Source organism: Panthera pardus, unplaced genomic scaffold (assembly GCF_024362965.1).
Source record: "Panthera pardus isolate Hobbes unplaced genomic scaffold, ASM2436296v1 HiC_scaffold_24, whole genome shotgun sequence".
Taxonomy (NCBI): domain Eukaryota; kingdom Metazoa; phylum Chordata; class Mammalia; order Carnivora; family Felidae; genus Panthera; species Panthera pardus.
Genome location: NW_026526810.1, coordinates 16,556,063 through 16,583,698, shown reverse-complemented (window position 1 = coordinate 16,583,698; position 27,636 = coordinate 16,556,063). Strand labels below are relative to the sequence as shown.

Here is a 27,636-nt window from a genome sequence, read left to right as displayed (position 1 = left end):
ATGGAAATTCCCTCCCGCCAGCTCTGCCAAATGGACCGGGCCGCCGACGGCCGGAAGCTGCAGGGAGGGCAGCCGCAGACAGGCTTTGACCTTTGCAAGGATGCGGCCCGCGGCAGGCGACGTGGCCCCTGCCCACGGCCCAGGAACACGCGCGTGGCCCTCACAGGGAACACAAGGGCTGCAGCCCCGCAGGCCAGGGCCGCAGCGAGAGGAGACCACGTCGCCCTCGCCACGGGAGACGGACCTCTGCCAAGCGGCCCGCGGGGCCGAGGCACCGCGCCTGGCCTCAGGGATCGCAGGCCCGCGCCTGCCTGCCAGGTCACCGCAGAGGAACCTGCGGCCCACCCGAGAGGACGGGAGGCACACCGTGCCCGACTGCAAGGGGCAGTCCCTCCCGGGGTGTCTACTTTGGCCCCACCAGCTCCGTGCCCGAGGAGACAACGCCTCCGTGGCAGGCCCGGGCGGGGGCTGGGGGGCAGCCTCTTTGGCCGGGGCCCTGTTGAGGGCCCCTGTTGAAAGGCCACCGCCCCTGGCGCCCTTCCTCCGGAGACCAGCGGCCAGGAGGGCCCTGAGGAGGGGGACCGCCGTGCCACACCGCTGCACCCTGAAGCCGGCCCTGGGAGCCACTGACTTTGCCATCCACGGGAGGAGGCCGCAGGACTCCGCGTAACCCACGACGGACGCGGGGACGCCACGAGACACCAGGGCTGAGCAGGCCCGGGCACTCCCCCAGGGCGCGGTCCCCTCTGGACCGTGCCGTTCCCGTTCAGGCCTTCGGCCGGCACGGCATGCCGACTTCACCCCGGGCCCGAAGCGCCGGCGCCACTTGCCGCCTTGCGTGGCCGCCGGGCAGGGCCGATGGTTCCAACCTGGCCGGTGCCGCAGCCCGGCCTCTTGCCCTGGCCCAGAAGCCCGAGCCAGGGGCCGCTCCACGTACGTCAGCGAGAGAAAGGGCTCGTGTCCAGGGATGGCCGCCGCCTCGGGCTGGGGCTCCCGCGCCCCCCACGGCCCGCCAGGCTTGCCTCGCCCGGCCCCTCAACACACACCGCCGCGCGCTTAGGCCCGCACAGCCCTCCGGGCCCTCGCAGGCCCCAGCCCTCGACTCCCAAGGGCCGGTGGCACAAGACACGCCGGTGAAGTCCCAGGCCTTGGGGGGGACCAGCTGCCCCACTCGACCCCAGTCGCCAGCCACTGCCCGCGGGCCCTGCCGGCCAGGTCCCTGCCCCCGGCTCCCAGGGCCCGTGCCACAGACACGCCTTTGAAGTCCTAGGCCTTGGGCACCAGCTGCCCCACTCGACCTCAGATGCCGCTCATTGCCCTCAGGCTCCTTGCCTGCGAGCCGTGGAAAGCCCGCGAAGGTGGGGAAACGGCTCCCTGACCCGGAGACACCCCGCGAGCCTCTCCCAGGCGCAGGCCGTGGGTGCTGCTGCTTGCAGGGGTGTGACCAATGGGAAGCCTGCTGTCCCTGACGCTTACCTTCCCTGGGGCGGACAACGTGCTGGACCTCAGTTTCGATGAGAACGACGGGAGGGAGTTCTCACTCATTTTGTTCAGCTTTTCCAAGGAATGCTGTTGAGGGAGTCATCATCGATCCGAGCACATTCTGGGCGGCCTGGCCGGCTGACCCAGGCGGGCCGGGTGGCTCAGCGGGGCAAGCCGAGGGACTCAGGGTCCTCCCGGTGCCCGGGGCCGGGCAGAGCCACGCCACTGAGCCGGAGGAACGGACAGGCCCCTCTGGGAGCAAAACCCCACGTGCCCAGCGGGCCACCTGCACTAGCGGCCTCTCGGGCAGCCCCGGGAAAGCCTAAGGCCAGGGGCACGAGCTGACACCCAGGGAAGGCTTACCGTCTGGACGCTCCCGTCAGCAAGGTGCCCGTTCCGGGCCACGCTTCTTCCGGCCGTACCGCAAACCACAGGCACTCGGGGGCCAGGGAGGCCTTCGTGTCTCGGCCGACCGCGAGCCTGGCGTGGCCACTGCACCTGAGAAAGGGGGAGCAATCGCCCGCGGGCGTCACCAAGGTACCCAGGGGCTCCGCTCGCCACGCCGGGCAGAACGAATCCGCGACCACGCCTTGCGTCCGTCTGCCTGTCCTGTCCCTCGGCCCCCTGGGGCTGCCTGCGGACGGGCAACAAGCCACGGGCGCAGGGCACTGTGGGAGCGGGAGCGCGTGCCTCTTCGTGCGCACGGAGGGTCACGTGTGCTGGGAGGCTGGGCTAGGGGCTGTAGGGGGCTGCTGAGCCGGGCGGCCTGGGTCCCCGCAAGAGCACGCGTGCCTGGGGCGCAGGTCCTGGCCCCGGCGTCGCGTCAGGCGACTGGCACAGGCCCGGTGGCCTTGCACACCAGGGAGCCGCGCTGGACGCCTCTGGGCCACTGACGCGGGCCGGGCCCTGCCCCTCCCAAACACTCTCTGGCCACGCGGTGCCCTCCGACCTCCACACGCATCCGTTCCCGCCGCTGCCCACCCTTTCCACGTGCACCGTGGAAGCCAGCGCTGGATGGAACCTCAGGGCTCCCAGGGAAACCCAAAACCTGCCCCCAGGGAGTCTGGCCGCCCTGGCCCGCAGGCTACGGGGCAGAGGACGAGGCAGCGCCCTCCCAGGCGGCCACGGGACAAACGGTGCCCCCACCTCTCCACTCCGCCAGAATGGCCGGGGCGGCTAGGCTGCCCGGGCCCGGCCCCCAACTGACGCCGGCGCCAAAGCCCACCGAGCCGCGTGCGCGTTCCCTACCAGGGAGTCGGCGAGGCCACGGCCACGGGGCGCCAGGGCCCCGGCCCGCAAGGGAACGAGCATTCCCTGGGCTGCCCGCTCCGTGGGAGTGTGTTCCCACCTGCATGGAAATTCCCTCCCGCCAGCTCTGCCAAATGGACCGGGCCGCCGACGGCCGGAAGCTGCAGGGAGGGCAGCCGCAGACAGGCTTTGACCTTTGCAAGGATGCGGCCCGCGGCAGGCGACGTGGCCCCTGCCCACGGCCCAGGAACACGCGCGTGGCCCTCACAGGGAACACAAGGGCTGCAGCCCCGCAGGCCAGGGCCGCAGCGAGAGGAGACCACGTCGCCCTCGCCACGGGAGACGGACCTCTGCCAAGCGGCCCGCGGGGCCGAGGCACCGCGCCTGGCCTCAGGGATCGCAGGCCCGCGCCTGCCTGCCAGGTCACCGCACAGGAACCTGCGGCCCACCCGAGAGGACGGGAGGCACACCGTGCCCGACTGCAAGGGGCAGTCCCTCCCGGGGTGTCTACTTTGGCCCCACCAGCTCCGTGCCCGAGGAGACAACGCCTCCGTGGCAGGCCCGGGCGGGGGCTGGGGGGCAGCCTCTTTGGCCGGGGCCCTGTTGAGGGCCCCTGTTGAAAGGCCACCGCCCCTGGCGCCCTTCCTCCGGAGACCAGCGGCCAGGAGGGCCCTGAGGAGGGGGACCGCCGTGCCACACCGCTGCACCCTGAAGCCGGCCCTGGGAGCCACTGACTTTGCCATCCACGGGAGGAGGCCGCAGGACTCCGCGTAACCCACGACGGACGCGGGGACGCCACGAGACACCAGGGCTGAGCAGGCCCGGGCACTCCCCCAGGGCGCGGTCCCCTCTGGACCGTGCCGTTCCCGTTCAGGCCTTCGGCCGGCACGGCATGCCGACTTCACCCCGGGCCCGAAGCGCCGGCGCCACTTGCCGCCTTGCGTGGCCGCCGGGCAGGGCCGATGGTTCCAACCTGGCCGGTGCCGCAGCCCGGCCTCTTGCCCTGGCCCAGAAGCCCGAGCCAGGGGCCGCTCCACGTACGTCAGCGAGAGAAAGGGCTCGTGTCCAGGGATGGCCGCCGCCTCGGGCTGGGGCTCCCGCGCCCCCCACGGCCCGCCAGGCTTGCCTCGCCCGGCCCCTCAACACACACCGCCGCGCGCTTAGGCCCGCACAGCCCTCCGGGCCCTCGCAGGCCCCAGCCCTCGACTCCCAAGGGCCGGTGGCACAAGACACGCCGGTGAAGTCCCAGGCCTTGGGGGGGACCAGCTGCCCCACTCGACCCCAGTCGCCAGCCACTGCCCGCGGGCCCTGCCGGCCAGGTCCCTGCCCCCGGCTCCCAGGGCCCGTGCCACAGACACGCCTTTGAAGTCCTAGGCCTTGGGCACCAGCTGCCCCACTCGACCTCAGATGCCGCTCATTGCCCTCAGGCTCCTTGCCTGCGAGCCGTGGAAAGCCCGCGAAGGTGGGGAAACGGCTCCCTGACCCGGAGACACCCCGCGAGCCTCTCCCAGGCGCAGGCCGTGGGTGCTGCTGCTTGCAGGGGTGTGACCAATGGGAAGCCTGCTGTCCCTGACGCTTACCTTCCCTGGGGCGGACAACGTGCTGGACCTCAGTTTCGATGAGAACGACGGGAGGGAGTTCTCACTCATTTTGTTCAGCTTTTCCAAGGAATGCTGTTGAGGGAGTCATCATCGATCCGAGCACATTCTGGGCGGCCTGGCCGGCTGACCCAGGCGGGCCGGGTGGCTCAGCGGGGCAAGCCGAGGGACTCAGGGTCCTCCCGGTGCCCGGGGCCGGGCAGAGCCACGCCACTGAGCCGGAGGAACGGACAGGCCCCTCTGGGAGCAAAACCCCACGTGCCCAGCGGGCCACCTGCACTAGCGGCCTCTCGGGCAGCCCCGGGAAAGCCTAAGGCCAGGGGCACGAGCTGACACCCAGGGAAGGCTTACCGTCTGGACGCTCCCGTCAGCAAGGTGCCCGTTCCGGGCCACGCTTCTTCCGGCCGTACCGCAAACCACAGGCACTCGGGGGCCAGGGAGGCCTTCGTGTCTCGGCCGACCGCGAGCCTGGCGTGGCCACTGCACCTGAGAAAGGGGGAGCAATCGCCCGCGGGCGTCACCAAGGTACCCAGGGGCTCCGCTCGCCACGCCGGGCAGAACGAATCCGCGACCACGCCTTGCGTCCGTCTGCCTGTCCTGTCCCTCGGCCCCCTGGGGCTGCCTGCGGACGGGCAACAAGCCACGGGCGCAGGGCACTGTGGGAGCGGGGAGCGCGTGCCTCTTCGTGCGCACGGAGGGTCACGTGTGCTGGGAGGCTGGGCTAGGGGCTGTAGGGGGCTGCTGAGCCGGGCGGCCTGGGTCCCCGCAAGAGCACGCGTGCCTGGGGCGCAGGTCCTGGCCCCGGCGTCGCGTCAGGCGACTGGCACAGGCCCGGTGGCCTTGCACACCAGGGAGCCGCGCTGGACGCCTCTGGGCCACTGACGCGGGCCGGGCCCTGCCCCTCCCAAACACTCTCTGGCCACGCGGTGCCCTCCGACCTCCACACGCATCCGTTCCCGCCGCTGCCCACCCTTTCCACGTGCACCGTGGAAGCCAGCGCTGGATGGAACCTCAGGGCTCCCAGGGAAACCCAAAACCTGCCCCCAGGGAGTCTGGCCGCCCTGGCCCGCAGGCTACGGGGCAGAGGACGAGGCAGCGCCCTCCCAGGCGGCCACGGGACAAACGGTGCCCCCACCTCTCCACTCCGCCAGAATGGCCGGGGCGGCTAGGCTGCCCGGGGCCCGGCCCCCAACTGACGCCGGCGCCAAAGCCCACCGAGCCGCGTGCGCGTTCCCTACCAGGGAGTCGGCGAGGCCACGGCCACGGGGCGCCAGGGCCCCGGCCCGCAAGGGAACGAGCATTCCCTGGGCTGCCCGCTCCGTGGGAGTGTGTTCCCACCTGCATGGAAATTCCCTCCCGCCAGCTCTGCCAAATGGACCGGGCCGCCGACGGCCGGAAGCTGCAGGGAGGGCAGCCGCAGACAGGCTTTGACCTTTGCAAGGATGCGGCCCGCGGCAGGCGACGTGGCCCCTGCCCACGGCCCAGGAACACGCGCGTGGCCCTCACAGGGAACACAAGGGCTGCAGCCCCGCAGGCCAGGGCCGCAGCGAGAGGAGACCACGTCGCCCTCGCCACGGGAGACGGACCTCTGCCAAGCGGCCCGCGGGGCCGAGGCACCGCGCCTGGCCTCAGGGATCGCAGGCCCGCGCCTGCCTGCCAGGTCACCGCAGAGGAACCTGCGGCCCACCCGAGAGGACGGGAGGCACACCGTGCCCGACTGCAAGGGGCAGTCCCTCCCGGGGTGTCTACTTTGGCCCCACCAGCTCCGTGCCCGAGGAGACAACGCCTCCGTGGCAGGCCCGGGCGGGGGCTGGGGGGCAGCCTCTTTGGCCGGGGCCCTGTTGAGGGCCCCTGTTGAAAGGCCACCGCCCCTGGCGCCCTTTCTCCGGAGACCAGCGGCCAGGAGGGCCCTGAGGAGGGGGACCGCCGTGCCACACCGCTGCACCCTGAAGCCGGCCCTGGGAGCCACTGACTTTGCCATCCACGGGAGGAGGCCGCAGGACTCCGCGTAACCCACGACGGACGCGGGGACGCCACGAGACACCAGGGCTGAGCAGGCCCGGGCACTCCCCCAGGGCGCGGTCCCCTCTGGACCGTGCCGTTCCCGTTCAGGCCTTCGGCCGGCACGGCATGCCGACTTCACCCCGGGCCCGAAGCGCCGGCGCCACTTGCCGCCTTGCGTGGCCGCCGGGCAGGGCCGATGGTTCCAACCTGGCCGGTGCCGCAGCCCGGCCTCTTGCCCTGGCCCAGAAGCCCGAGCCAGGGGCCGCTCCACGTACGTCAGTGAGAGAAAGGGCTCGTGTCCAGGGATGGCCGCCGCCTCGGGCTGGGGCTCCCGCGCCCCCCACGGCCCGCCAGGCTTGCCTCGCCCGGCCCCTCAACACACACCGCCGCGCGCTTAGGCCCGCACAGCCCTCCGGGCCCTCGCAGGCCCCAGCCCTCGACTCCCAAGGGCCGGTGCCACAAGACACGCCGGTGAAGTCCCAGGCCTTGGGGGGGACCAGCTGCCCCACTCGACCCCAGTCGCCAGCCACTGCCCGCGGGCCCTGCCGGCCAGGTCCCTGCCCCCGGCTCCCAGGGCCCGTGCCACAGACACGCCTTTGAAGTCCTAGGCCTTGGGCACCAGCTGCCCCACTCGACCTCAGATGCCGCTCATTGCCCTCAGGCTCCTTGCCTGCGAGCCGTGGAAAGCCCGCGAAGGTGGGGAAACGGCTCCCTGACCCGGAGACACCCCGCGAGCCTCTCCCAGGCGCAGGCCATGGGTGCTGCTGCTTGCAGGGGTGTGACCAATGGGAAGCCTGCTGTCCCTGACGCTTACCTTCCCTGGGGCGGACAACGTGCTGGACCTCAGTTTCGATGAGAACGACGGGAGGGAGTTCTCACTCATTTTGTTCAGCTTTTCCAAGGAATGCTGTTGAGGGAGTCATCATCGATCCGAGCACATTCTGGGCGGCCTGGCCGGCTGACCCAGGCGGGCCGGGTGGCTCAGCGGGGCAAGCCGAGGGACTCAGGGTCCTCCCGGTGCCCGGGGCCGGGCAGAGCCACGCCACTGAGCCGGAGGAACGGACAGGCCCCTCTGGGAGCAAAACCCCACGTGCCCAGCGGGCCACCTGCACTAGCGGCCTCTCGGGCAGCCCCGGGAAAGCCTAAGGCCAGGGGCACGAGCTGACACCCAGGGAAGGCTTACCGTCTGGACGCTCCCGTCAGCAAGGTGCCCGTTCCGGGCCACGCTTCTTCCGGCCGTACCGCAAACCACAGGCACTCGGGGGCCAGGGAGGCCTTCGTGTCTCGGCCGACCGCGAGCCTGGCGTGGCCACTGCACCTGAGAAAGGGGGAGCAATCGCCCGCGGGCGTCACCAAGGTACCCAGGGGCTCCGCTCGCCACGCCGGGCAGAACGAATCCGCGACCACGCCTTGCGTCCGTCTGCCTGTCCTGTCCCTCGGCCCCCTGGGGCTGCCTGCGGACGGGCAACAAGCCACGGGCGCAGGGCACTGTGGGAGCGGGAGCGCGTGCCTCTTCGTGCGCACGGAGGGTCACGTGTGCTGGGAGGCTGGGCTAGGGGCTGTAGGGGGCTGCTGAGCCGGGCGGCCTGGGTCCCCGCAAGAGCACGCGTGCCTGGGGCGCAGGTCCTGGCCCCGGCGTCGCGTCAGGCGACTGGCACAGGCCCGGTGGCCTTGCACACCAGGGAGCCGCGCTGGACGCCTCTGGGCCACTGACGCGGGCCGGGCCCTGCCCCTCCCAAACACTCTCTGGCCACGCGGTGCCCTCCGACCTCCACACGCATCCGTTCCCGCCGCTGCCCACCCTTTCCACGTGCACCGTGGAAGCCAGCGCTGGATGGAACCTCAGGGCTCCCAGGGAAACCCAAAACCTGCCCCCAGGGAGTCTGGCCGCCCTGGCCCGCAGGCTACGGGGCAGAGGACGAGGCAGCGCCCTCCCAGGCGGCCACGGGACAAACGGTGCCCCCACCTCTCCACTCCGCCAGAATGGCCGGGGCGGCTAGGCTGCCCGGGCCCGGCCCCCAACTGACGCCGGCGCCAAAGCCCACCGAGCCGCGTGCGCGTTCCCTACCAGGGAGTCGGCGAGGCCACGGCCACGGGGCGCCAGGGCCCCGGCCCGCAAGGGAACGAGCATTCCCTGGGCTGCCCGCTCCGTGGGAGTGTGTTCCCACCTGCATGGAAATTCCCTCCCGCCAGCTCTGCCAAATGGACCGGGCCGCCGACGGCCGGAAGCTGCAGGGAGGGCAGCCGCAGACAGGCTTTGACCTTTGCAAGGATGCGGCCCGCGGCAGGCGACGTGGCCCCTGCCCACGGCCCAGGAACACGCGCGTGGCCCTCACAGGGAACACAAGGGCTGCAGCCCCGCAGGCCAGGGCCGCAGCGAGAGGAGACCACGTCGCCCTCGCCACGGGAGACGGACCTCTGCCAAGCGGCCCGCGGGGGCCGAGGCACCGCGCCTGGCCTCAGGGATCGCAGGCCCGCGCCTGCCTGCCAGGTCACCGCAGAGGAACCTGCGGCCCACCCGAGAGGACGGGAGGCACACCGTGCCCGACTGCAAGGGGCAGTCCCTCCCGGGGTGTCTACTTTGGCCCCACCAGCTCCGTGCCCGAGGAGACAACGCCTCCGTGGCAGGCCCGGGCGGGGGCTGGGGGGCAGCCTCTTTGGCCGGGGCCCTGTTGAGGGCCCCTGTTGAAAGGCCACCGCCCCTGGCGCCCTTCCTCCGGAGACCAGCGGCCAGGAGGGCCCTGAGGAGGGGGACCGCCGTGCCACACCGCTGCACCCTGAAGCCGGCCCTGGGAGCCACTGACTTTGCCATCCACGGGAGGAGGCCGCAGGACTCCGCGTAACCCACGACGGACGCGGGGACGCCACGAGACACCAGGGCTGAGCAGGCCCGGGCACTCCCCCAGGGCGCGGTCCCCTCTGGACCGTGCCGTTCCCGTTCAGGCCTTCGGCCGGCACGGCATGCCGACTTCACCCCGGGCCCGAAGCGCCGGCGCCACTTGCCGCCTTGCGTGGCCGCCGGGCAGGGCCGATGGTTCCAACCTGGCCGGTGCCGCAGCCCGGCCTCTTGCCCTGGCCCAGAAGCCCGAGCCAGGGGCCGCTCCACGTACGTCAGTGAGAGAAAGGGCTCGTGTCCAGGGATGGCCGCCGCCTCGGGCTGGGGCTCCCGCGCCCCCCACGGCCCGCCAGGCTTGCCTCGCCCGGCCCCTCAACACACACCGCCGCGCGCTTAGGCCCGCACAGCCCTCCGGGCCCTCGCAGGCCCCAGCCCTCGACTCCCAAGGGCCGGTGCCACAAGACACGCCGGTGAAGTCCCAGGCCTTGGGGGGGACCAGCTGCCCCACTCGACCCCAGTCGCCAGCCACTGCCCGCGGGCCCTGCCGGCCAGGTCCCTGCCCCCGGCTCCCAGGGCCCGTGCCACAGACACGCCTTTGAAGTCCTAGGCCTTGGGCACCAGCTGCCCCACTCGACCTCAGATGCCGCTCATTGCCCTCAGGCTCCTTGCCTGCGAGCCGTGGAAAGCCCGCGAAGGTGGGGAAACGGCTCCCTGACCCGGAGACACCCCGCGAGCCTCTCCCAGGCGCAGGCCGTGGGTGCTGCTGCTTGCAGGGGTGTGACCAATGGGAAGCCTGCTGTCCCTGACGCTTACCTTCCCTGGGGCGGACAACGTGCTGGACCTCAGTTTCGATGAGAACGACGGGAGGGAGTTCTCACTCATTTTGTTCAGCTTTTCCAAGGAATGCTGTTGAGGGAGTCATCATCGATCCGAGCACATTCTGGGCGGCCTGGCCGGCTGACCCAGGCGGGCCGGGTGGCTCAGCGGGGCAAGCCGAGGGACTCAGGGTCCTCCCGGTGCCCGGGGCCGGGCAGAGCCACGCCACTGAGCCGGAGGAACGGACAGGCCCCTCTGGGAGCAAAACCCCACGTGCCCAGCGGGCCACCTGCACTAGCGGCCTCTCGGGCAGCCCCGGGAAAGCCTAAGGCCAGGGGCACGAGCTGACACCCAGGGAAGGCTTACCGTCTGGACGCTCCCGTCAGCAAGGTGCCCGTTCCGGGCCACGCTTCTTCCGGCCGTACCGCAAACCACAGGCACTCGGGGGCCAGGGAGGCCTTCGTGTCTCGGCCGACCGCGAGCCTGGCGTGGCCACTGCACCTGAGAAAGGGGGAGCAATCGCCCGCGGGCGTCACCAAGGTACCCAGGGGCTCCGCTCGCCACGCCGGGCAGAACGAATCCGCGACCACGCCTTGCGTCCGTCTGCCTGTCCTGTCCCTCGGCCCCCTGGGGCTGCCTGCGGACGGGCAACAAGCCACGGGCGCAGGGCACTGTGGGAGCGGGAGCGCGTGCCTCTTCGTGCGCACGGAGGGTCACGTGTGCTGGGAGGCTGGGCTAGGGGCTGTAGGGGGCTGCTGAGCCGGGCGGCCTGGGTCCCCGCAAGAGCACGCGTGCCTGGGGCGCAGGTCCTGGCCCCGGCGTCGCGTCAGGCGACTGGCACAGGCCCGGTGGCCTTGCACACCAGGGAGCCGCGCTGGACGCCTCTGGGCCACTGACGCGGGCCGGGCCCTGCCCCTCCCAAACACTCTCTGGCCACGCGGTGCCCTCCGACCTCCACACGCATCCGTTCCCGCCGCTGCCCACCCTTTCCACGTGCACCGTGGAAGCCAGCGCTGGATGGAACCTCAGGGCTCCCAGGGAAACCCAAAACCTGCCCCCAGGGAGTCTGGCCGCCCTGGCCCGCAGGCTACGGGGCAGAGGACGAGGCAGCGCCCTCCCAGGCGGCCACGGGACAAACGGTGCCCCCCACCTCTCCACTCCGCCAGAATGGCCGGGGCGGCTAGGCTGCCCGGGCCCGGCCCCCAACTGACGCCGGCGCCAAAGCCCACCGAGCCGCGTGCGCGTTCCCTACCAGGGAGTCGGCGAGGCCACGGCCACGGGGCGCCAGGGCCCCGGCCCGCAAGGGAACGAGCATTCCCTGGGCTGCCCGCTCCGTGGGAGTGTGTTCCCACCTGCATGGAAATTCCCTCCCGCCAGCTCTGCCAAATGGACCGGGCCGCCGACGGCCGGAAGCTGCAGGGAGGGCAGCCGCAGACAGGCTTTGACCTTTGCAAGGATGCGGCCCGCGGCAGGCGACGTGGCCCCTGCCCACGGCCCAGGAACACGCGCGTGGCCCTCACAGGGAACACAAGGGCTGCAGCCCCGCAGGCCAGGGCCGCAGCGAGAGGAGACCACGTCGCCCTCGCCACGGGAGACGGACCTCTGCCAAGCGGCCCGCGGGGCCGAGGCACCGCGCCTGGCCTCAGGGATCGCAGGCCCGCGCCTGCCTGCCAGGTCACCGCAGAGGAACCTGCGGCCCACCCGAGAGGACGGGAGGCACACCGTGCCCGACTGCAAGGGGCAGTCCCTCCCGGGGTGTCTACTTTGGCCCCACCAGCTCCGTGCCCGAGGAGACAACGCCTCCGTGGCAGGCCCGGGCGGGGGCTGGGGGGCAGCCTCTTTGGCCGGGGCCCTGTTGAGGGCCCCTGTTGAAAGGCCACCGCCCCTGGCGCCCTTCCTCCGGAGACCAGCGGCCAGGAGGGCCCTGAGGAGGGGGACCGCCGTGCCACACCGCTGCACCCTGAAGCCGGCCCTGGGAGCCACTGACTTTGCCATCCACGGGAGGAGGCCGCAGGACTCCGCGTAACCCACGACGGACGCTGGGGACGCCACGAGACACCAGGGCTGAGCAGGCCCGGGCACTCCCCCAGGGCGCGGTCCCCTCTGGACCGTGCCGTTCCCGTTCAGGCCTTCGGCCGGCACGGCATGCCGACTTCACCCCGGGCCCGAAGCGCCGGCGCCACTTGCCGCCTTGCGTGGCCGCCGGGCAGGGCCGATGGTTCCAACCTGGCCGGTGCCGCAGCCCGGCCTCTTGCCCTGGCCCAGAAGCCCGAGCCAGGGGCCGCTCCACGTACGTCAGTGAGAGAAAGGGCTCGTGTCCAGGGATGGCCGCCGCCTCGGGCTGGGGCTCCCGCGCCCCCCACGGCCCGCCAGGCTTGCCTCGCCCGGCCCCTCAACACACACCGCCGCGCGCTTAGGCCCGCACAGCCCTCCGGGCCCTCGCAGGCCCCAGCCCTCGACTCCCAAGGGCCGGTGCCACAAGACACGCCGGTGAAGTCCCAGGCCTTGGGGGGGACCAGCTGCCCCACTCGACCCCAGTCGCCAGCCACTGCCCGCGGGCCCTGCCGGCCAGGTCCCTGCCCCCGGCTCCCAGGGCCCGTGCCACAGACACGCCTTTGAAGTCCTAGGCCTTGGGCACCAGCTGCCCCACTCGACCTCAGATGCCGCTCATTGCCCTCAGGCTCCTTGCCTGCGAGCCGTGGAAAGCCCGCGAAGGTGGGGGAAACGGCTCCCTGACCCGGAGACACCCCGCGAGCCTCTCCCAGGCGCAGGCCGTGGGTGCTGCTGCTTGCAGGGGTGTGACCAATGGGAAGCCTGCTGTCCCTGACGCTTACCTTCCCTGGGGCGGACAACGTGCTGGACCTCAGTTTCGATGAGAACGACGGGAGGGAGTTCTCACTCATTTTGTTCAGCTTTTCCAAGGAATGCTGTTGAGGGAGTCATCATCGATCCGAGCACATTCTGGGCGGCCTGGCCGGCTGACCCAGGCGGGCCGGGTGGCTCAGCGGGGCAAGCCGAGGGGACTCAGGGTCCTCCCGGTGCCCGGGGCCGGGCAGAGCCACGCCACTGAGCCGGAGGAACGGACAGGCCCCTCTGGGAGCAAAACCCCACGTGCCCAGCGGGCCACCTGCACTAGCGGCCTCTCGGGCAGCCCCGGGAAAGCCTAAGGCCAGGGGCACGAGCTGACACCCAGGGAAGGCTTACCGTCTGGACGCTCCCGTCAGCAAGGTGCCCGTTCCGGGCCACGCTTCTTCCGGCCGTACCGCAAACCACAGGCACTCGGGGGCCAGGGAGGCCTTTGTGTCTCGGCCGACCGCGAGCCTGGCGTGGCCACTGCACCTGAGAAAGGGGGAGCAATCGCCCGCGGGCGTCACCAAGGTACCCAGGGGCTCCGCTCGCCACGCCGGGCAGAACGAATCCGCGACCACGCCTTGCGTCCGTCTGCCTGTCCTGTCCCTCGGCCCCCTGGGGCTGCCTGCGGACGGGCAACAAGCCACGGGCGCAGGGCACTGTGGGAGCGGGAGCGCGTGCCTCTTCGTGCGCACGGAGGGTCACGTGTGCTGGGAGGCTGGGCTAGGGGCTGTAGGGGGCTGCTGAGCCGGGCGGCCTGGGTCCCCGCAAGAGCACGCGTGCCTGGGGCGCAGGTCCTGGCCCCGGCGTCGCGTCAGGCGACTGGCACAGGCCCGGTGGCCTTGCACACCAGGGAGCCGCGCTGGACGCCTCTGGGCCACTGACGCGGGCCGGGCCCTGCCCCTCCCAAACACTCTCTGGCCACGCGGTGCCCTCCGACCTCCACACGCATCCGTTCCCTGCCGCTGCCCACCCTTTCCACGTGCACCGTGGAAGCCAGCGCTGGATGGAACCTCAGGGCTCCCAGGGAAACCCAAAACCTGCCCCCAGGGAGTCTGGCCGCCCTGGCCCGCAGGCTACGGGGCAGAGGACGAGGCAGCGCCCTCCCAGGCGGCCACGGGACAAACGGTGCCACCCACCTCTCCACTCCGCCAGAATGGCCGGGGCGGCTAGGCTGCCCGGGGCCCCGGCCCCCAACTGACGCCGGGCGCCAAAGCCCACCGAGCCGCGTGCGCGTTTCCCTACCAGGGAGTCGGCGAGGCCACGGCCACGGGGCGCCAGGGCCCCGGGCCCGCAAGGGAACGAGCATTCCCCTGGGCTGCCCGCTCCGTGGGAGTGTGTTCCCACCTGCATGGAAATTCCCTCCCGCCAGCTCTGCCAAATGGACCGGGCCGCCGACGGCCGGAAGCTGCAGGGAGGGCAGCCGCAGACAGGCTTTGACCTTTGCAAGGATGCGGCCCGCGGCAGGCGACGTGGCCCCTGCCCACGGCCCAGGAACACGCGCGTGGCCCTCACAGGGAACACAAGGGCTGCAGCCCCGCAGGCCAGGGCCGCAGCGAGAGGAGACCACGTCGCCCTCGCCACGGGAGACGGACCTCTGCCAAGCGGCCCGCGGGGACCGAGGCACCGCGCCTGGCCTCAGGGATCGCAGGCCCGCGCTCTGCCTGCCAGGTCACCGCACAGGAAACCTGCGGCCCACACCCGAGAGGACGGGAGGCACACCGTGCCCGACTGCAAGGGGCAGTCCCTCCCGGGGTGTCTACTTTGGCCCCACCAGCTCCGTGCCCGAGGAGACAAACGCCTCCGTGGCAGGCCCGGGCGGGGGCTGGGGGGCAGCCTCTTTGGCCGGGGCCCTGTTGAGGGCCCCTGTTGAAAGGCCACCCGCCCCTGGCGCCCTTCCTCCGGAGACCAGCGGCCAGGAGGGCCCTGAGGAGGGGGGACCGCCGTGCCACACCCGCTGCAAACCCTGAAGCCGGCCCTGGGAGCCACTGACTTTGCCATCCACGGGAGGAGGCCGCAGGACTCCGCGTAACCCACGACGGACGCGGGGACGCCACGAGACACCAGGGCTGAGCAGGCCCGGGGCACTCCCCCAGGGCGCGGTCCCCTCTGGACCGTGCCGTTCCCGTTCAGGCCTTTCGGCCGGCACGGCATGCCGACTTCACCCCGGGCCCGAAGCGCCGGCGCCACTTGCCCGCCTTTGCGTGGCCGCCGGGCAGGGCCGATGGTTCCAAACCTGGCCGGTGCCGCAGCCCGGCCCTCTTGCCCTGGCCCAGAAGCCCGAGCCAGGGGCCGCTCCACGTACGTCAGTGAGAGAAAGGGCTCGTGTCCAGGGATGGCCGCCGCCTCGGGCTGGGGCTCCCCGCGCCCCCCACGGCCCGCCAGGCTTGCCTCGCCCGGCCCCTCAACACACACCGCCGCGCGCTTAGGCCCGCACAGCCCTCCGGGCCCTCGCAGGCCCCAGCCCTCGACTCCCAAGGGCCGGTGCCACAAGACACGCCGGAGCTGCCCCACTCGACCCCAGTCGCCAGCCACTGCCCGCGGGCCCTGCCGGCCAGGTCCCTGCCCCCGGCTCCCAGGGCCCGTGCCACAGACACGCCTTTGAAGTCCTAGGCCTTGGGCACCAGCTGCCCCACTCGACCTCAGATGCCGCTCATTGCCCTCAGGCTCCTTGCCTGCGAGCCGTGGAAAGCCCGCGAAGGTGGGGAAACGGCTCCCTGACCCGGAGACACCCCGCGAGCCTCTCCCAGGCGCAGGCCGTGGGTGCTGCTGCTTGCAGGGGTGTGACCAATGGGAAGCCTGCTGTCCCTGACGCTTACCTTCCCTGGGGCGGACAACGTGCTGGACCTCAGTTTCGATGAGAACGACGGGAGGGAGTTCTCACTCATTTTGTTCAGCTTTTCCAAGGAATGCTGTTGAGGGAGTCATCATCGATCCGAGCACATTCTGGGCGGCCTGGCCGGCTGACCCAGGCGGGCCGGGTGGCTCAGCGGGGCAAGCCGAGGGACTCAGGGTCCTCCCGGTGCCCGGGGCCGGGCAGAGCCACGCCACTGAGCCGGAGGAACGGACAGGCCCCTCTGGGAGCAAAACCCCACGTGCCCAGCGGGCCACCTGCACTAGCGGCCTCTCGGGCAGCCCCGGGAAAGCCTAAGGCCAGGGGCACGAGCTGACACCCAGGGAAGGCTTACCGTCTGGACGCTCCCGTCAGCAAGGTGCCCGTTCCGGGCCACGCTTCTTCCGGCCGTACCGCAAACCACAGGCACTCGGGGGCCAGGGAGGCCTTCGTGTCTCGGCCGACCGCGAGCCTGGCGTGGCCACTGCACCTGAGAAAGGGGGAGCAATCGCCCGCGGGCGTCACCAAGGTACCCAGGGGCTCCGCTCGCCACGCCGGGCAGAACGAATCCGCGACCACGCCTTGCGTCCGTCTGCCTGTCCTGTCCCTCGGCCCCCTGGGGCTGCCTGCGGACGGGCAACAAGCCACGGGCGCAGGGCACTGTGGGAGCGGGAGCGCGTGCCTCTTCGTGCGCACGGAGGGTCACGTGTGCTGGGAGGCTGGGCTAGGGGCTGTAGGGGGCTGCTGAGCCGGGCGGCCTGGGTCCCCGCAAGAGCACGCGTGCCTGGGGCGCAGGTCCTGGCCCCGGCGTCGCGTCAGGCGACTGGCACAGGCCCGGTGGCCTTGCACACCAGGGAGCCGCGCTGGACGCCTCTGGGCCACTGACGCGGGCCGGGCCCTGCCCCTCCCAAACACTCTCTGGCCACGCGGTGCCCTCCGACCTCCACACGCATCCGTTCCCGCCGCTGCCCACCCTTTCCACGTGCACCGTGGAAGCCAGCACTGGATGGAACCTCAGGGGTCCCAGGGAAACCCAAAACCTGCCCCCAGGGAGTCTGGCTGCCCTGGCCCGCAGGCTACGGGGCAGAGGACGAGGCAGCGCCCTCCCAGGCGGCCACGGGACAAACGGTGCCCCCACCTCTCCACTCCGCCAGAATGGCCGGGGCGGCTAGGCAGCCCGGGCCCGGCCCCCAACTGACGCCGGCGCCAAAGCCCACCGAGCCGCGTGCGCGTTCCCTACCAGGGAGTCGGCGAGGCCACGGCCACGGGGCGCCAGGGCCCCGGCCCGCAAGGGAACGAGCATTCCCTGGGCTGCCCGCTCCGTGGGAGTGTGTTCCCACCTGCATGGAAATTCCCTCCCGCCAGCTCTGCCAAATGGACCGGGCCGCCGACGGCCGGAAGCTGCAGGGAGGGCAGCCGCAGACAGGCTTTGACCTTTGCAAGGATGCGGCCCGCGGCAGGCGACGTGGCCCCTGCCCACGGCCCAGGAACACGCGCGTGGCCCTCACAGGGAACACAAGGGCTGCAGCCCCGCAGGCCAGGGCCGCAGCGAGAGGAGACCACGTCGCCCTCGCCACGGGAGACGGACCTCTGCCAAGCGGCCCGCGGGGCCGAGGCACCGCGCCTGGCCTCAGGGATCGCAGGCCCGCGCCTGCCTGCCAGGTCACCGCAGAGGAACCTGCGGCCCACCCGAGAGGACGGGAGGCACACCGTGCCCGACTGCAAGGGGCAGTCCCTCCCGGGGTGTCTACTTTGGCCCCACCAGCTCCGTGCCCGAGGAGACAACGCCTCCGTGGCAGGCCCGGGCGGGGGCTGGGGGGCAGCCTCTTTGGCCGGGGCCCTGTTGAGGGCCCCTGTTGAAAGGCCACCGCCCCTGGCGCCCTTCCTCCGGAGACCAGCGGCCAGGAGGGCCCTGAGGAGGGGGACCGCCGTGCCACACCGCTGCACCCTGAAGCCGGCCCTGGGAGCCACTGACTTTGCCATCCACGGGAGGAGGCCGCAGGACTCCGCGTAACCCACGACGGACGCGGGGACGCCACGAGACACCAGGGCTGAGCAGGCCCGGGCACTCCCCCAGGGCGCGGTCCCCTCTGGACCGTGCCGTTCCCGTTCAGGCCTTCGGCCGGCACGGCATGCCGACTTCACCCCGGGCCCGAAGCGCCGGCGCCACTTGCCGCCTTGCGTGGCCGCCGGGCAGGGCCGATGGTTCCAACCTGGCCGGTGCCGCAGCCCGGCCTCTTGCCCTGGCCCAGAAGCCCGAGCCAGGGGCCGCTCCACGTACGTCAGTGAGAGAAAGGGCTCGTGTCCAGGGATGGCCGCCGCCTCGGGCTGGGGCTCCCGCGCCCCCCACGGCCCGCCAGGCTTGCCTCGCCCGGCCCCTCAACACACACCGCCGCGCGCTTAGGCCCGCACAGCCCTCCGGGCCCTCGCAGGCCCCAGCCCTCGACTCCCAAGGGCCGGTGCCACAAGACACGCCGGTGAAGTCCCAGGCCTTGGGGGGGACCAGCTGCCCCACTCGACCCCAGTCGCCAGCCACTGCCCGCGGGCCCTGCCGGCCAGGTCCCTGCCCCCGGCTCCCAGGGCCCGTGCCACAGACACGCCTTTGAAGTCCTAGGCCTTGGGCACCAGCTGCCCCACTCGACCTCAGATGCCGCTCATTGCCCTCAGGCTCCTTGCCTGCGAGCCGTGGAAAGCCCGCGAAGGTGGGGAAACGGCTCCCTGACCCGGAGACACCCCGCGAGCCTCTCCCAGGCGCAGGCCGTGGGTGCTGCTGCTTGCAGGGGTGTGACCAATGGGAAGCCTGCTGTCCCTGACGCTTACCTTCCCTGGGGCGGACAACGTGCTGGACCTCAGTTTCGATGAGAACGACGGGAGGGAGTTCTCACTCATTTTGTTCAGCTTTTCCAAGGAATGCTGTTGAGGGAGTCATCATCGATCCGAGCACATTCTGGGCGGCCTGGCCGGCTGACCCAGGCGGGCCGGGTGGCTCAGCGGGGCAAGCCGAGGGACTCAGGGTCCTCCCGGTGCCCGGGCCGTGCAGAGCCACGCCACTGAGCCGGAGGAACGGACAGGCCCCTCTGGGAGCAAAACCCCACGTGCCCAGCGGGCCACCTGCACTAGCGGCCTCTCGGGCAGCCCCGGGAAAGCCTAAGGCCAGGGGCACGAGCTGACACCCAGGGAAGGCTTACCGTCTGGACGCTCCCGTCAGCAAGGTGCCCGTTCCGGGCCACGCTTCTTCCGGCCGTACCGCAAACCACAGGCACTCGGGGGCCAGGGAGGCCTTCGTGTCTCGGCCGACCGCGAGCCTGGCGTGGCCACTGCACCTGAGAAAGGGGGAGCAATCGCCCGCGGGCGTCACCAAGGTACCCAGGGGCTCCGCTCGCCACGCCGGGCAGAACGAATCCGCGACCACGCCTTGCGTCCGTCTGCCTGTCCTGTCCCTCGGCCCCCCTGGGGCTGCCTGCGGACGGGCAACAAGCCACGGGCGCAGGGCACTGTGGGAGCGGGAGCGCGTGCCTCTTCGTGCGCACGGAGGGTCACGTGTGCTGGGAGGCTGGGCTAGGGGCTGTAGGGGGCTGCTGAGCCGGGCGGCCTGGGTCCCCGCAAGAGCACGCGTGCCTGGGGCGCAGGTCCTGGCCCCGGCGTCGCGTCAGGCGACTGGCACAGGCCCGGTGGCCTTGCACACCAGGGAGCCGCGCTGGACGCCTCTGGGCCAGTGACGCGGGCCAGGCCCTGCCCCTCCCAAACACTCTCTGGCCACGCGGTGCCCTCCGACCTCCACACGCATCCGTTCCCGCCGCTGCCCACCCTTTCCACGTGCACCGTGGAAGCCAGCACTGGATGGAACCTCAGGGGTCCCAGGGAAACCCAAAACCTGCCCCCAGGGAGTCTGGCCGCCCTGGCCCGCAGGCTACGGGGCAGAGGACGAGGCAGCGCCCTCCCAGGCGGCCACGGGACAAACGGTGCCCCCACCTCTCCACTCCGCCAGAATGGCCGGGGCGGCTAGGCTGCCCGGGCCCGGCCCCCAACTGACGCCGGCGCCAAAGCCCACCGAGCCGCGTGCGCGTTCCCTACCAGGGAGTCGGCGAGGCCACGGCCACGGGGCGCCAGGGCCCCGGCCCGCAAGGGAACGAGCATTCCCTGGGCTGCCCGCTCCGTGGGAGTGTGTTCCCACCTGCATGGAAATTCCCTCCCGCCAGCTCTGCCAAATGGACCGGGCCGCCGACGGCCGGAAGCTGCAGGGAGGGCAGCCGCAGACAGGCTTTGACCTTTGCAAGGATGCGGCCCGCGGCAGGCGACGTGGCCCCTGCCCACGGCCCAGGAACACGCGCGTGGCCCTCACAGGGAACACAAGGGCTGCAGCCCCGCAGGCCAGGGCCGCAGCGAGAGGAGACCACGTCGCCCTCGCCACGGGAGACGGACCTCTGCCAAGCGGCCCGCGGGGCCGAGGCACCGCGCCTGGCCTCAGGGATCGCAGGCCCGCGCCTGCCTGCCAGGTCACCGCAGAGGAACCTGCGGCCCACCCGAGAGGACGGGAGGCACACCGTGCCCGACTGCAAGGGGCAGTCCCTCCCGGGGTGTCTACTTTGGCCCCACCAGCTCCGTGCCCGAGGAGACAACGCCTCCGTGGCAGGCCCGGGCGGGGGCTGGGGGGCAGCCTCTTTGGCTGGGGCCCTGTTGAGGGCCCCTGTTGAAAGGCCACCGCCCCTGGCGCCCTTCCTCCGGAGACCAGCGGCCAGGAGGGCCCTGAGGAGGGGGACCGCCGTGCCACACCGCTGCACCCTGAAGCCGGCCCTGGGAGCCACTGACTTTGCCATCCACGGGAGGAGGCCGCAGGACTCCGCGTAACCCACGACGGACGCGGGGACGCCACGAGACACCAGGGCTGAGCAGGCCCGGGCACTCCCCCAGGGCGCGGTCCCCTCTGGACCGTGCCGTTCCCGTTCAGGCCTTCGGCCGGCACGGCATGCCGACTTCACCCCGGGCCCGAAGCGCCGGCGCCACTTGCCGCCTTGCGTGGCCGCCGGGCAGGGCCGATGGTTCCAACCTGGCCGGTGCCGCAGCCCGGCCTCTTGCCCTGGCCCAGAAGCCCGAGCCAGGGGCCGCTCCACGTACGTCAGTGAGAGAAAGGGCTCGTGTCCAGGGATGGCCGCCGCCTCGGGCTGGGGCTCCCGCGCCCCCCACGGCCCGCCAGGCTTGCCTCGCCCGGCCCCTCAACACACACCGCCGCGCGCTTAGGCCCGCACAGCCCTCCGGGCCCTCGCAGGCCCCAGCCCTCGACTCCCAAGGGCCGGTGCCACAAGACACGCCGGTGAAGTCCCAGGCCTTGGGGGGGACCAGCTGCCCCACTCGACCCCAGTCGCCAGCCACTGCCCGCGGGCCCTGCCGGCCAGGTCCCTGCCCCCGGCTCCCAGGGCCCGTGCCACAGACACGCCTTTGAAGTCCTAGGCCTTGGGCACCAGCTGCCCCACTCGACCTCAGATGCCGCTCATTGCCCTCAGGCTCCTTGCCTGCGAGCCGTGGAAAGCCCGCGAAGGTGGGGAAACGGCTCCCTGACCCGGAGACACCCCGCGAGCCTCTCCCAGGCGCAGGCCGTGGGTGCTGCTGCTTGCAGGGGTGTGACCAATGGGAAGCCTGCTGTCCCTGACGCTTACCTTCCCTGGGGCGGACAACGTGCTGGACCTCAGTTTCGATGAGAACGACGGGAGGGAGTTCTCACTCATTTTGTTCAGCTTTTCCAAGGAATGCTGTTGAGGGAGTCATCATCGATCCGAGCACATTCTGGGCGGCCTGGCCGGCTGACCCAGGCGGGCCGGGTGGCTCAGCGGGGCAAGCCGAGGGACTCAGGGTCCTCCCGGTGCCCGGGCCGTGCAGAGCCACGCCACTGAGCCGGAGGAACGGACAGGCCCCTCTGGGAGCAAAACCCCACGTGCCCAGCGGGCCACCTGCACTAGCGGCCTCTCGGGCAGCCCCGGGAAAGCCTAAGGCCAGGGGCACGAGCTGACACCCAGGGAAGGCTTACCGTCTGGACGCTCCCGTCAGCAAGGTGCCCGTTCCGGGCCACGCTTCTTCCGGCCGTACCGCAAACCACAGGCACTCGGGGGCCAGGGAGGCCTTCGTGTCTCGGCCGACCGCGAGCCTGGCGTGGCCACTGCACCTGAGAAAGGGGGAGCAATCGCCCGCGGGCGTCACCAAGGTACCCAGGGGCTCCGCTCGCCACGCCGGGCAGAACGAATCCGCGACCACGCCTTGCGTCCGTCTGCCTGTCCTGTCCCTCGGCCCCCCTGGGGCTGCCTGCGGACGGGCAACAAGCCACGGGCGCAGGGCACTGTGGGAGCGGGAGCGCGTGCCTCTTCGTGCGCACGGAGGGTCACGTGTGCTGGGAGGCTGGGCTAGGGGCTGTAGGGGGCTGCTGAGCCGGGCGGCCTGGGTCCCCGCAAGAGCACGCGTGCCTGGGGCGCAGGTCCTGGCCCCGGCGTCGCGTCAGGCGACTGGCACAGGCCCGGTGGCCTTGCACACCAGGGAGCCGCGCTGGACGCCTCTGGGCCAGTGACGCGGGCCAGGCCCTGCCCCTCCCAAACACTCTCTGGCCACGCGGTGCCCTCCGACCTCCACACGCATCCGTTCCCGCCGCTGCCCACCCTTTCCACGTGCACCGTGGAAGCCAGCACTGGATGGAACCTCAGGGGTCCCAGGGAAACCCAAAACCTGCCCCCAGGGAGTCTGGCCGCCCTGGCCCGCAGGCTACGGGGCAGAGGACGAGGCAGCGCCCTCCCAGGCGGCCACGGGACAAACGGTGCCCCCACCTCTCCACTCCGCCAGAATGGCCGGGGCGGCTAGGCTGCCCGGGCCCGGCCCCCAACTGACGCCGGCGCCAAAGCCCACCGAGCCGCGTGCGCGTTCCCTACCAGGGAGTCGGCGAGGCCACGGCCACGGGGCGCCAGGGCCCCGGCCCGCAAGGGAACGAGCATTCCCTGGGCTGCCCGCTCCGTGGGAGTGTGTTCCCACCTGCATGGAAATTCCCTCCCGCCAGCTCTGCCAAATGGACCGGGCCGCCGACGGCCGGAAGCTGCAGGGAGGGCAGCCGCAGACAGGCTTTGACCTTTGCAAGGATGCGGCCCGCGGCAGGCGACGTGGCCCCTGCCCACGGCCCAGGAACACGCGCGTGGCCCTCACAGGGAACACAAGGGCTGCAGCCCCGCAGGCCAGGGCCGCAGCGAGAGGAGACCACGTCGCCCTCGCCACGGGAGACGGACCTCTGCCAAGCGGCCCGCGGGGCCGAGGCACCGCGCCTGGCCTCAGGGATCGCAGGCCCGCGCCTGCCTGCCAGGTCACCGCAGAGGAACCTGCGGCCCACCCGAGAGGACGGGAGGCACACCGTGCCCGACTGCAAGGGGCAGTCCCTCCCGGGGTGTCTACTTTGGCCCCACCAGCTCCGTGCCCGAGGAGACAACGCCTCCGTGGCAGGCCCGGGCGGGGGCTGGGGGGCAGCCTCTTTGGCTGGGGCCCTGTTGAGGGCCCCTGTTGAAAGGCCACCGCCCCTGGCGCCCTTCCTCCGGAGACCAGCGGCCAGGAGGGCCCTGAGGAGGGGGACCGCCGTGCCACACCGCTGCACCCTGAAGCCGGCCCTGGGAGCCACTGACTTTGCCATCCACGGGAGGAGGCCGCAGGACTCCGCGTAACCCACGACGGACGCGGGGACGCCACGAGACACCAGGGCTGAGCAGGCCCGGGCACTCCCCCAGGGCGCGGTCCCCTCTGGACCGTGCCGTTCCCGTTCAGGCCTTCGGCCGGCACGGCATGCCGACTTCACCCCGGGCCCGAAGCGCCGGCGCCACTTGCCGCCTTGCGTGGCCGCCGGGCAGGGCCGATGGTTCCAACCTGGCCGGTGCCGCAGCCCGGCCTCTTGCCCTGGCCCAGAAGCCCGAGCCAGGGGCCGCTCCACGTACGTCAGTGAGAGAAAGGGCTCGTGTCCAGGGATGGCCGCCGCCTCGGGCTGGGGCTCCCGCGCCCCCCACGGCCCGCCAGGCTTGCCTCGCCCGGCCCCTCAACACACACCGCCGCGCGCTTAGGCCCGCACAGCCCTCCGGGCCCTCGCAGGCCCCAGCCCTCGACTCCCAAGGGCCGGTGCCACAAGACACGCCGGTGAAGTCCCAGGCCTTGGGGGGGACCAGCTGCCCCACTCGACCCCAGTCGCCAGCCACTGCCCGCGGGCCCTGCCGGCCAGGTCCCTGCCCCCGGCTCCCAGGGCCCGTGCCACAGACACGCCTTTGAAGTCCTAGGCCTTGGGCACCAGCTGCCCCACTCGACCTCAGATGCCGCTCATTGCCCTCAGGCTCCTTGCCTGCGAGCCGTGGAAAGCCCGCGAAGGTGGGGAAACGGCTCCCTGACCCGGAGACACCCCGCGAGCCTCTCCCAGGCGCAGGCCGTGGGTGCTGCTGCTTGCAGGGGTGTGACCAATGGGAAGCCTGCTGTCCCTGACGCTTACCTTCCCTGGGGCGGACAACGTGCTGGACCTCAGTTTCGATGAGAACGACGGGAGGGAGTTCTCACTCATTTTGTTCAGCTTTTCCAAGGAATGCTGTTGAGGGAGTCATCATCGATCCGAGCACATTCTGGGCGGCCTGGCCGGCTGACCCAGGCGGGCCGGGTGGCTCAGCGGGGCAAGCCGAGGGACTCAGGGTCCTCCCGGTGCCCGGGCCGTGCAGAGCCACGCCACTGAGCCGGAGGAACGGACAGGCCCCTCTGGGAGCAAAACCCCACGTGCCCAGCGGGCCACCTGCACTAGCGGCCTCTCGGGCAGCCCCGGGAAAGCCTAAGGCCAGGGGCACGAGCTGACACCCAGGGAAGGCTTACCGTCTGGACGCTCCCGTCAGCAAGGTGCCCGTTCCGGGCCACGCTTCTTCCGGCCGTACCGCAAACCACAGGCACTCGGGGGCCAGGGAGGCCTTCGTGTCTCGGCCGACCGCGAGCCTGGCGTGGCCACTGCACCTGAGAAAGGGGGAGCAATCGCCCGCGGGCGTCACCAAGGTACCCAGGGGCTCCGCTCGCCACGCCGGGCAGAACGAATCCGCGACCACGCCTTGCGTCCGTCTGCCTGTCCTGTCCCTCGGCCCCCCTGGGGCTGCCTGCGGACGGGCAACAAGCCACGGGCGCAGGGCACTGTGGGAGCGGGAGCGCGTGCCTCTTCGTGCGCACGGAGGGTCACGTGTGCTGGGAGGCTGGGCTAGGGGCTGTAGGGGGCTGCTGAGCCGGGCGGCCTGGGTCCCCGCAAGAGCACGCGTGCCTGGGGCGCAGGTCCTGGCCCCGGCGTCGCGTCAGGCGACTGGCACAGGCCCGGTGGCCTTGCACACCAGGGAGCCGCGCTGGACGCCTCTGGGCCAGTGACGCGGGCCAGGCCCTGCCCCTCCCAAACACTCTCTGGCCACGCGGTGCCCTCCGACCTCCACACGCATCCGTTCCCGCCGCTGCCCACCCTTTCCACGTGCACCGTGGAAGCCAGCACTGGATGGAACCTCAGGGGTCCCAGGGAAACCCAAAACCTGCCCCCAGGGAGTCTGGCCGCCCTGGCCCGCAGGCTACGGGGCAGAGGACGAGGCAGCGCCCTCCCAGGCGGCCACGGGACAAACGGTGCCCCCACCTCTCCACTCCGCCAGAATGGCCGGGGCGGCTAGGCTGCCCGGGCCCGGCCCCCAACTGACGCCGGCGCCAAAGCCCACCGAGCCGCGTGCGCGTTCCCTACCAGGGAGTCGGCGAGGCCACGGCCACGGGGCGCCAGGGCCCCGGCCCGCAAGGGAACGAGCATTCCCTGGGCTGCCCGCTCCGTGGGAGTGTGTTCCCACCTGCATGGAAATTCCCTCCCGCCAGCTCTGCCAAATGGACCGGGCCGCCGACGGCCGGAAGCTGCAGGGAGGGCAGCCGCAGACAGGCTTTGACCTTTGCAAGGATGCGGCCCGCGGCAGGCGACGTGGCCCCTGCCCACGGCCCAGGAACACGCGCGTGGCCCTCACAGGGAACACAAGGGCTGCAGCCCCGCAGGCCAGGGCCGCAGCGAGAGGAGACCACGTCGCCCTCGCCACGGGAGACGGACCTCTGCCAAGCGGCCCGCGGGGCCGAGGCACCGCGCCTGGCCTCAGGGATCGCAGGCCCGCGCCTGCCTGCCAGGTCACCGCAGAGGAACCTGCGGCCCACCCGAGAGGACGGGAGGCACACCGTGCCCGACTGCAAGGGGCAGTCCCTCCCGGGGTGTCTACTTTGGCCCCACCAGCTCCGTGCCCGAGGAGACAACGCCTCCGTGGCAGGCCCGGGCGGGGGCTGGGGGGCAGCCTCTTTGGCCGGGGCCCTGTCGAGGGCCCCTGTTGAAAGGCCACCGCCCCTGGCGCCCTTCCTCCGGAGACCAGCGGCCAGGAGGGCCCTGAGGAGGGGGACCGCCGTGCCACACCGCTGCACCCTGAAGCCGGCCCTGGGAGCCACTGACTTTGCCATCCACGGGAGGAGGCCGCAGGACTCCGCGTAACCCACGACGGACGCGGGGACGCCACGAGACACCAGGGCTGAGCAGGCCCGGGCACTCCCCCAGGGCGCGGTCCCCTCTGGACCGTGCCGTTCCCGTTCAGGCCTTCGGCCGGCACGGCATGCCGACTTCACCCCGGGCCCGAAGCGCCGGCGCCACTTGCCGCCTTGCGTGGCCGCCGGGCAGGGCCGATGGTTCCAACCTGGCCGGTGCCGCAGCCCGGCCTCTTGCCCTGGCCCAGAAGCCCGAGCCAGGGGCCGCTCCACGTACGTCAGTGAGAGAAAGGGCTCGTGTCCAGGGATGGCCGCCGCCTCGGGCTGGGGCTCCCGCGCCCCCCACGGCCCGCCAGGCTTGCCTCGCCCGGCCCCTCAACACACACCGCCGCGCGCTTAGGCCCGCACAGCCCTCCGGGCCCTCGCAGGCCCCAGCCCTCGACTCCCAAGGGCCGGTGCCACAAGACACGCCGGTGAAGTCCCAGGCCTTGGGGGGGACCAGCTGCCCCACTCGACCCCAGTCGCCAGCCACTGCCCGCGGGCCCTGCCGGCCAGGTCCCTGCCCCCGGCTCCCAGGGCCCGTGCCACAGACACGCCTTTGAAGTCCTAGGCCTTGGGCACCAGCTGCCCCACTCGACCTCAGATGCCGCTCATTGCCCTCAGGCTCCTTGCCTGCGAGCCGTGGAAAGCCCGCGAAGGTGGGGAAACGGCTCCCTGACCCGGAGACACCCCGCGAGCCTCTCCCAGGCGCAGGCCGTGGGTGCTGCTGCTTGCAGGGGTGTGACCAATGGGAAGCCTGCTGTCCCTGACGCTTACCTTCCCTGGGGCGGACAACGTGCTGGACCTCAGTTTCGATGAGAACGACGGGAGGGAGTTCTCACTCATTTTGTTCAGCTTTTCCAAGGAATGCTGTTGAGGGAGTCATCATCGATCCGAGCACATTCTGGGCGGCCTGGCCGGCTGACCCAGGCGGGCCGGGTGGCTCAGCGGGGCAAGCCGAGGGACTCAGGGTCCTCCCGGTGCCCGGGCCGTGCAGAGCCACGCCACTGAGCCGGAGGAACGGACAGGCCCCCCTGAGTTGCAAATTCTACTTTCACTTTCGGCCACCTTCATTAGCTGTTTTGGCGTGTTTTGGAAAGCCTAATGCCAGTAGCACAGCTGACACTTTAGACGTCTTACCGTCTGGGTGCTCCTTTCGTGAAAGTGTATATAGTGGGGCACACTTCTTCCGGTAGATACGCTATCCACGGGTAGTCGGTGGCCAGGTTCGCTTTCTTCTCTCAGCCGGTGGCGAGCTTGGCATGTCGACTGCACCTGAGAAAAGTGCAGCAATCTCCCGTGGGCATGGGCAAGTTACCCAGGGTTTCCAGTCTACACACAGGGCAGAAGGAATCCATTACCAAGACTTGCGTCTCTCTGCCTCTTATTTCCCTCAGTCCCTTGGGGCAGCCTGCAGATAGGCA

General features: G+C 71.7%; 10 non-coding genes across 10 annotated transcripts; all 10 read right to left on the bottom strand.

The window, feature by feature from the left end:
* Positions 1–1,500: 1,500 nt before the first annotated feature.
* LOC128773233 (small nucleolar RNA SNORD116) lies at positions 1,501–1,594 on the bottom strand. The gene has a single exon (XR_008417510.1). It is a non-coding gene; the product is annotated as a small nucleolar RNA SNORD116 (small nucleolar RNA).
* A 2,740-nt stretch (positions 1,595–4,334) lies between these two features.
* LOC128773231 (small nucleolar RNA SNORD116) lies at positions 4,335–4,428 on the bottom strand. Its single transcript, XR_008417508.1, has one exon. It is a non-coding gene; the product is annotated as a small nucleolar RNA SNORD116 (small nucleolar RNA).
* A 2,742-nt stretch (positions 4,429–7,170) lies between these two features.
* On the bottom strand, positions 7,171–7,264 carry LOC128773230 (small nucleolar RNA SNORD116). The gene has a single exon (XR_008417507.1). It is a non-coding gene; the product is annotated as a small nucleolar RNA SNORD116 (small nucleolar RNA).
* Positions 7,265–10,005: 2,741 nt separating this feature from the next.
* On the bottom strand, positions 10,006–10,099 carry LOC128773229 (small nucleolar RNA SNORD116). Its single transcript, XR_008417506.1, has one exon. It is a non-coding gene; the product is annotated as a small nucleolar RNA SNORD116 (small nucleolar RNA).
* Positions 10,100–12,842: 2,743 nt separating this feature from the next.
* Positions 12,843–12,936, bottom strand: LOC128773228 (small nucleolar RNA SNORD116). Its single transcript, XR_008417505.1, has one exon. It is a non-coding gene; the product is annotated as a small nucleolar RNA SNORD116 (small nucleolar RNA).
* Positions 12,937–15,677: 2,741 nt separating this feature from the next.
* LOC128773227 (small nucleolar RNA SNORD116) lies at positions 15,678–15,771 on the bottom strand. Its single transcript, XR_008417504.1, has one exon. It is a non-coding gene; the product is annotated as a small nucleolar RNA SNORD116 (small nucleolar RNA).
* Positions 15,772–18,511: 2,740 nt separating this feature from the next.
* On the bottom strand, positions 18,512–18,605 carry LOC128773226 (small nucleolar RNA SNORD116). The gene has a single exon (XR_008417503.1). It is a non-coding gene; the product is annotated as a small nucleolar RNA SNORD116 (small nucleolar RNA).
* Positions 18,606–21,345: 2,740 nt separating this feature from the next.
* On the bottom strand, positions 21,346–21,439 carry LOC128773225 (small nucleolar RNA SNORD116). Its single transcript, XR_008417502.1, has one exon. It is a non-coding gene; the product is annotated as a small nucleolar RNA SNORD116 (small nucleolar RNA).
* A 2,740-nt stretch (positions 21,440–24,179) lies between these two features.
* Positions 24,180–24,273, bottom strand: LOC128773224 (small nucleolar RNA SNORD116). Its single transcript, XR_008417501.1, has one exon. It is a non-coding gene; the product is annotated as a small nucleolar RNA SNORD116 (small nucleolar RNA).
* A 2,740-nt stretch (positions 24,274–27,013) lies between these two features.
* On the bottom strand, positions 27,014–27,107 carry LOC128773223 (small nucleolar RNA SNORD116). Its single transcript, XR_008417500.1, has one exon. It is a non-coding gene; the product is annotated as a small nucleolar RNA SNORD116 (small nucleolar RNA).
* Positions 27,108–27,636: the final 529 nt, after the last annotated feature.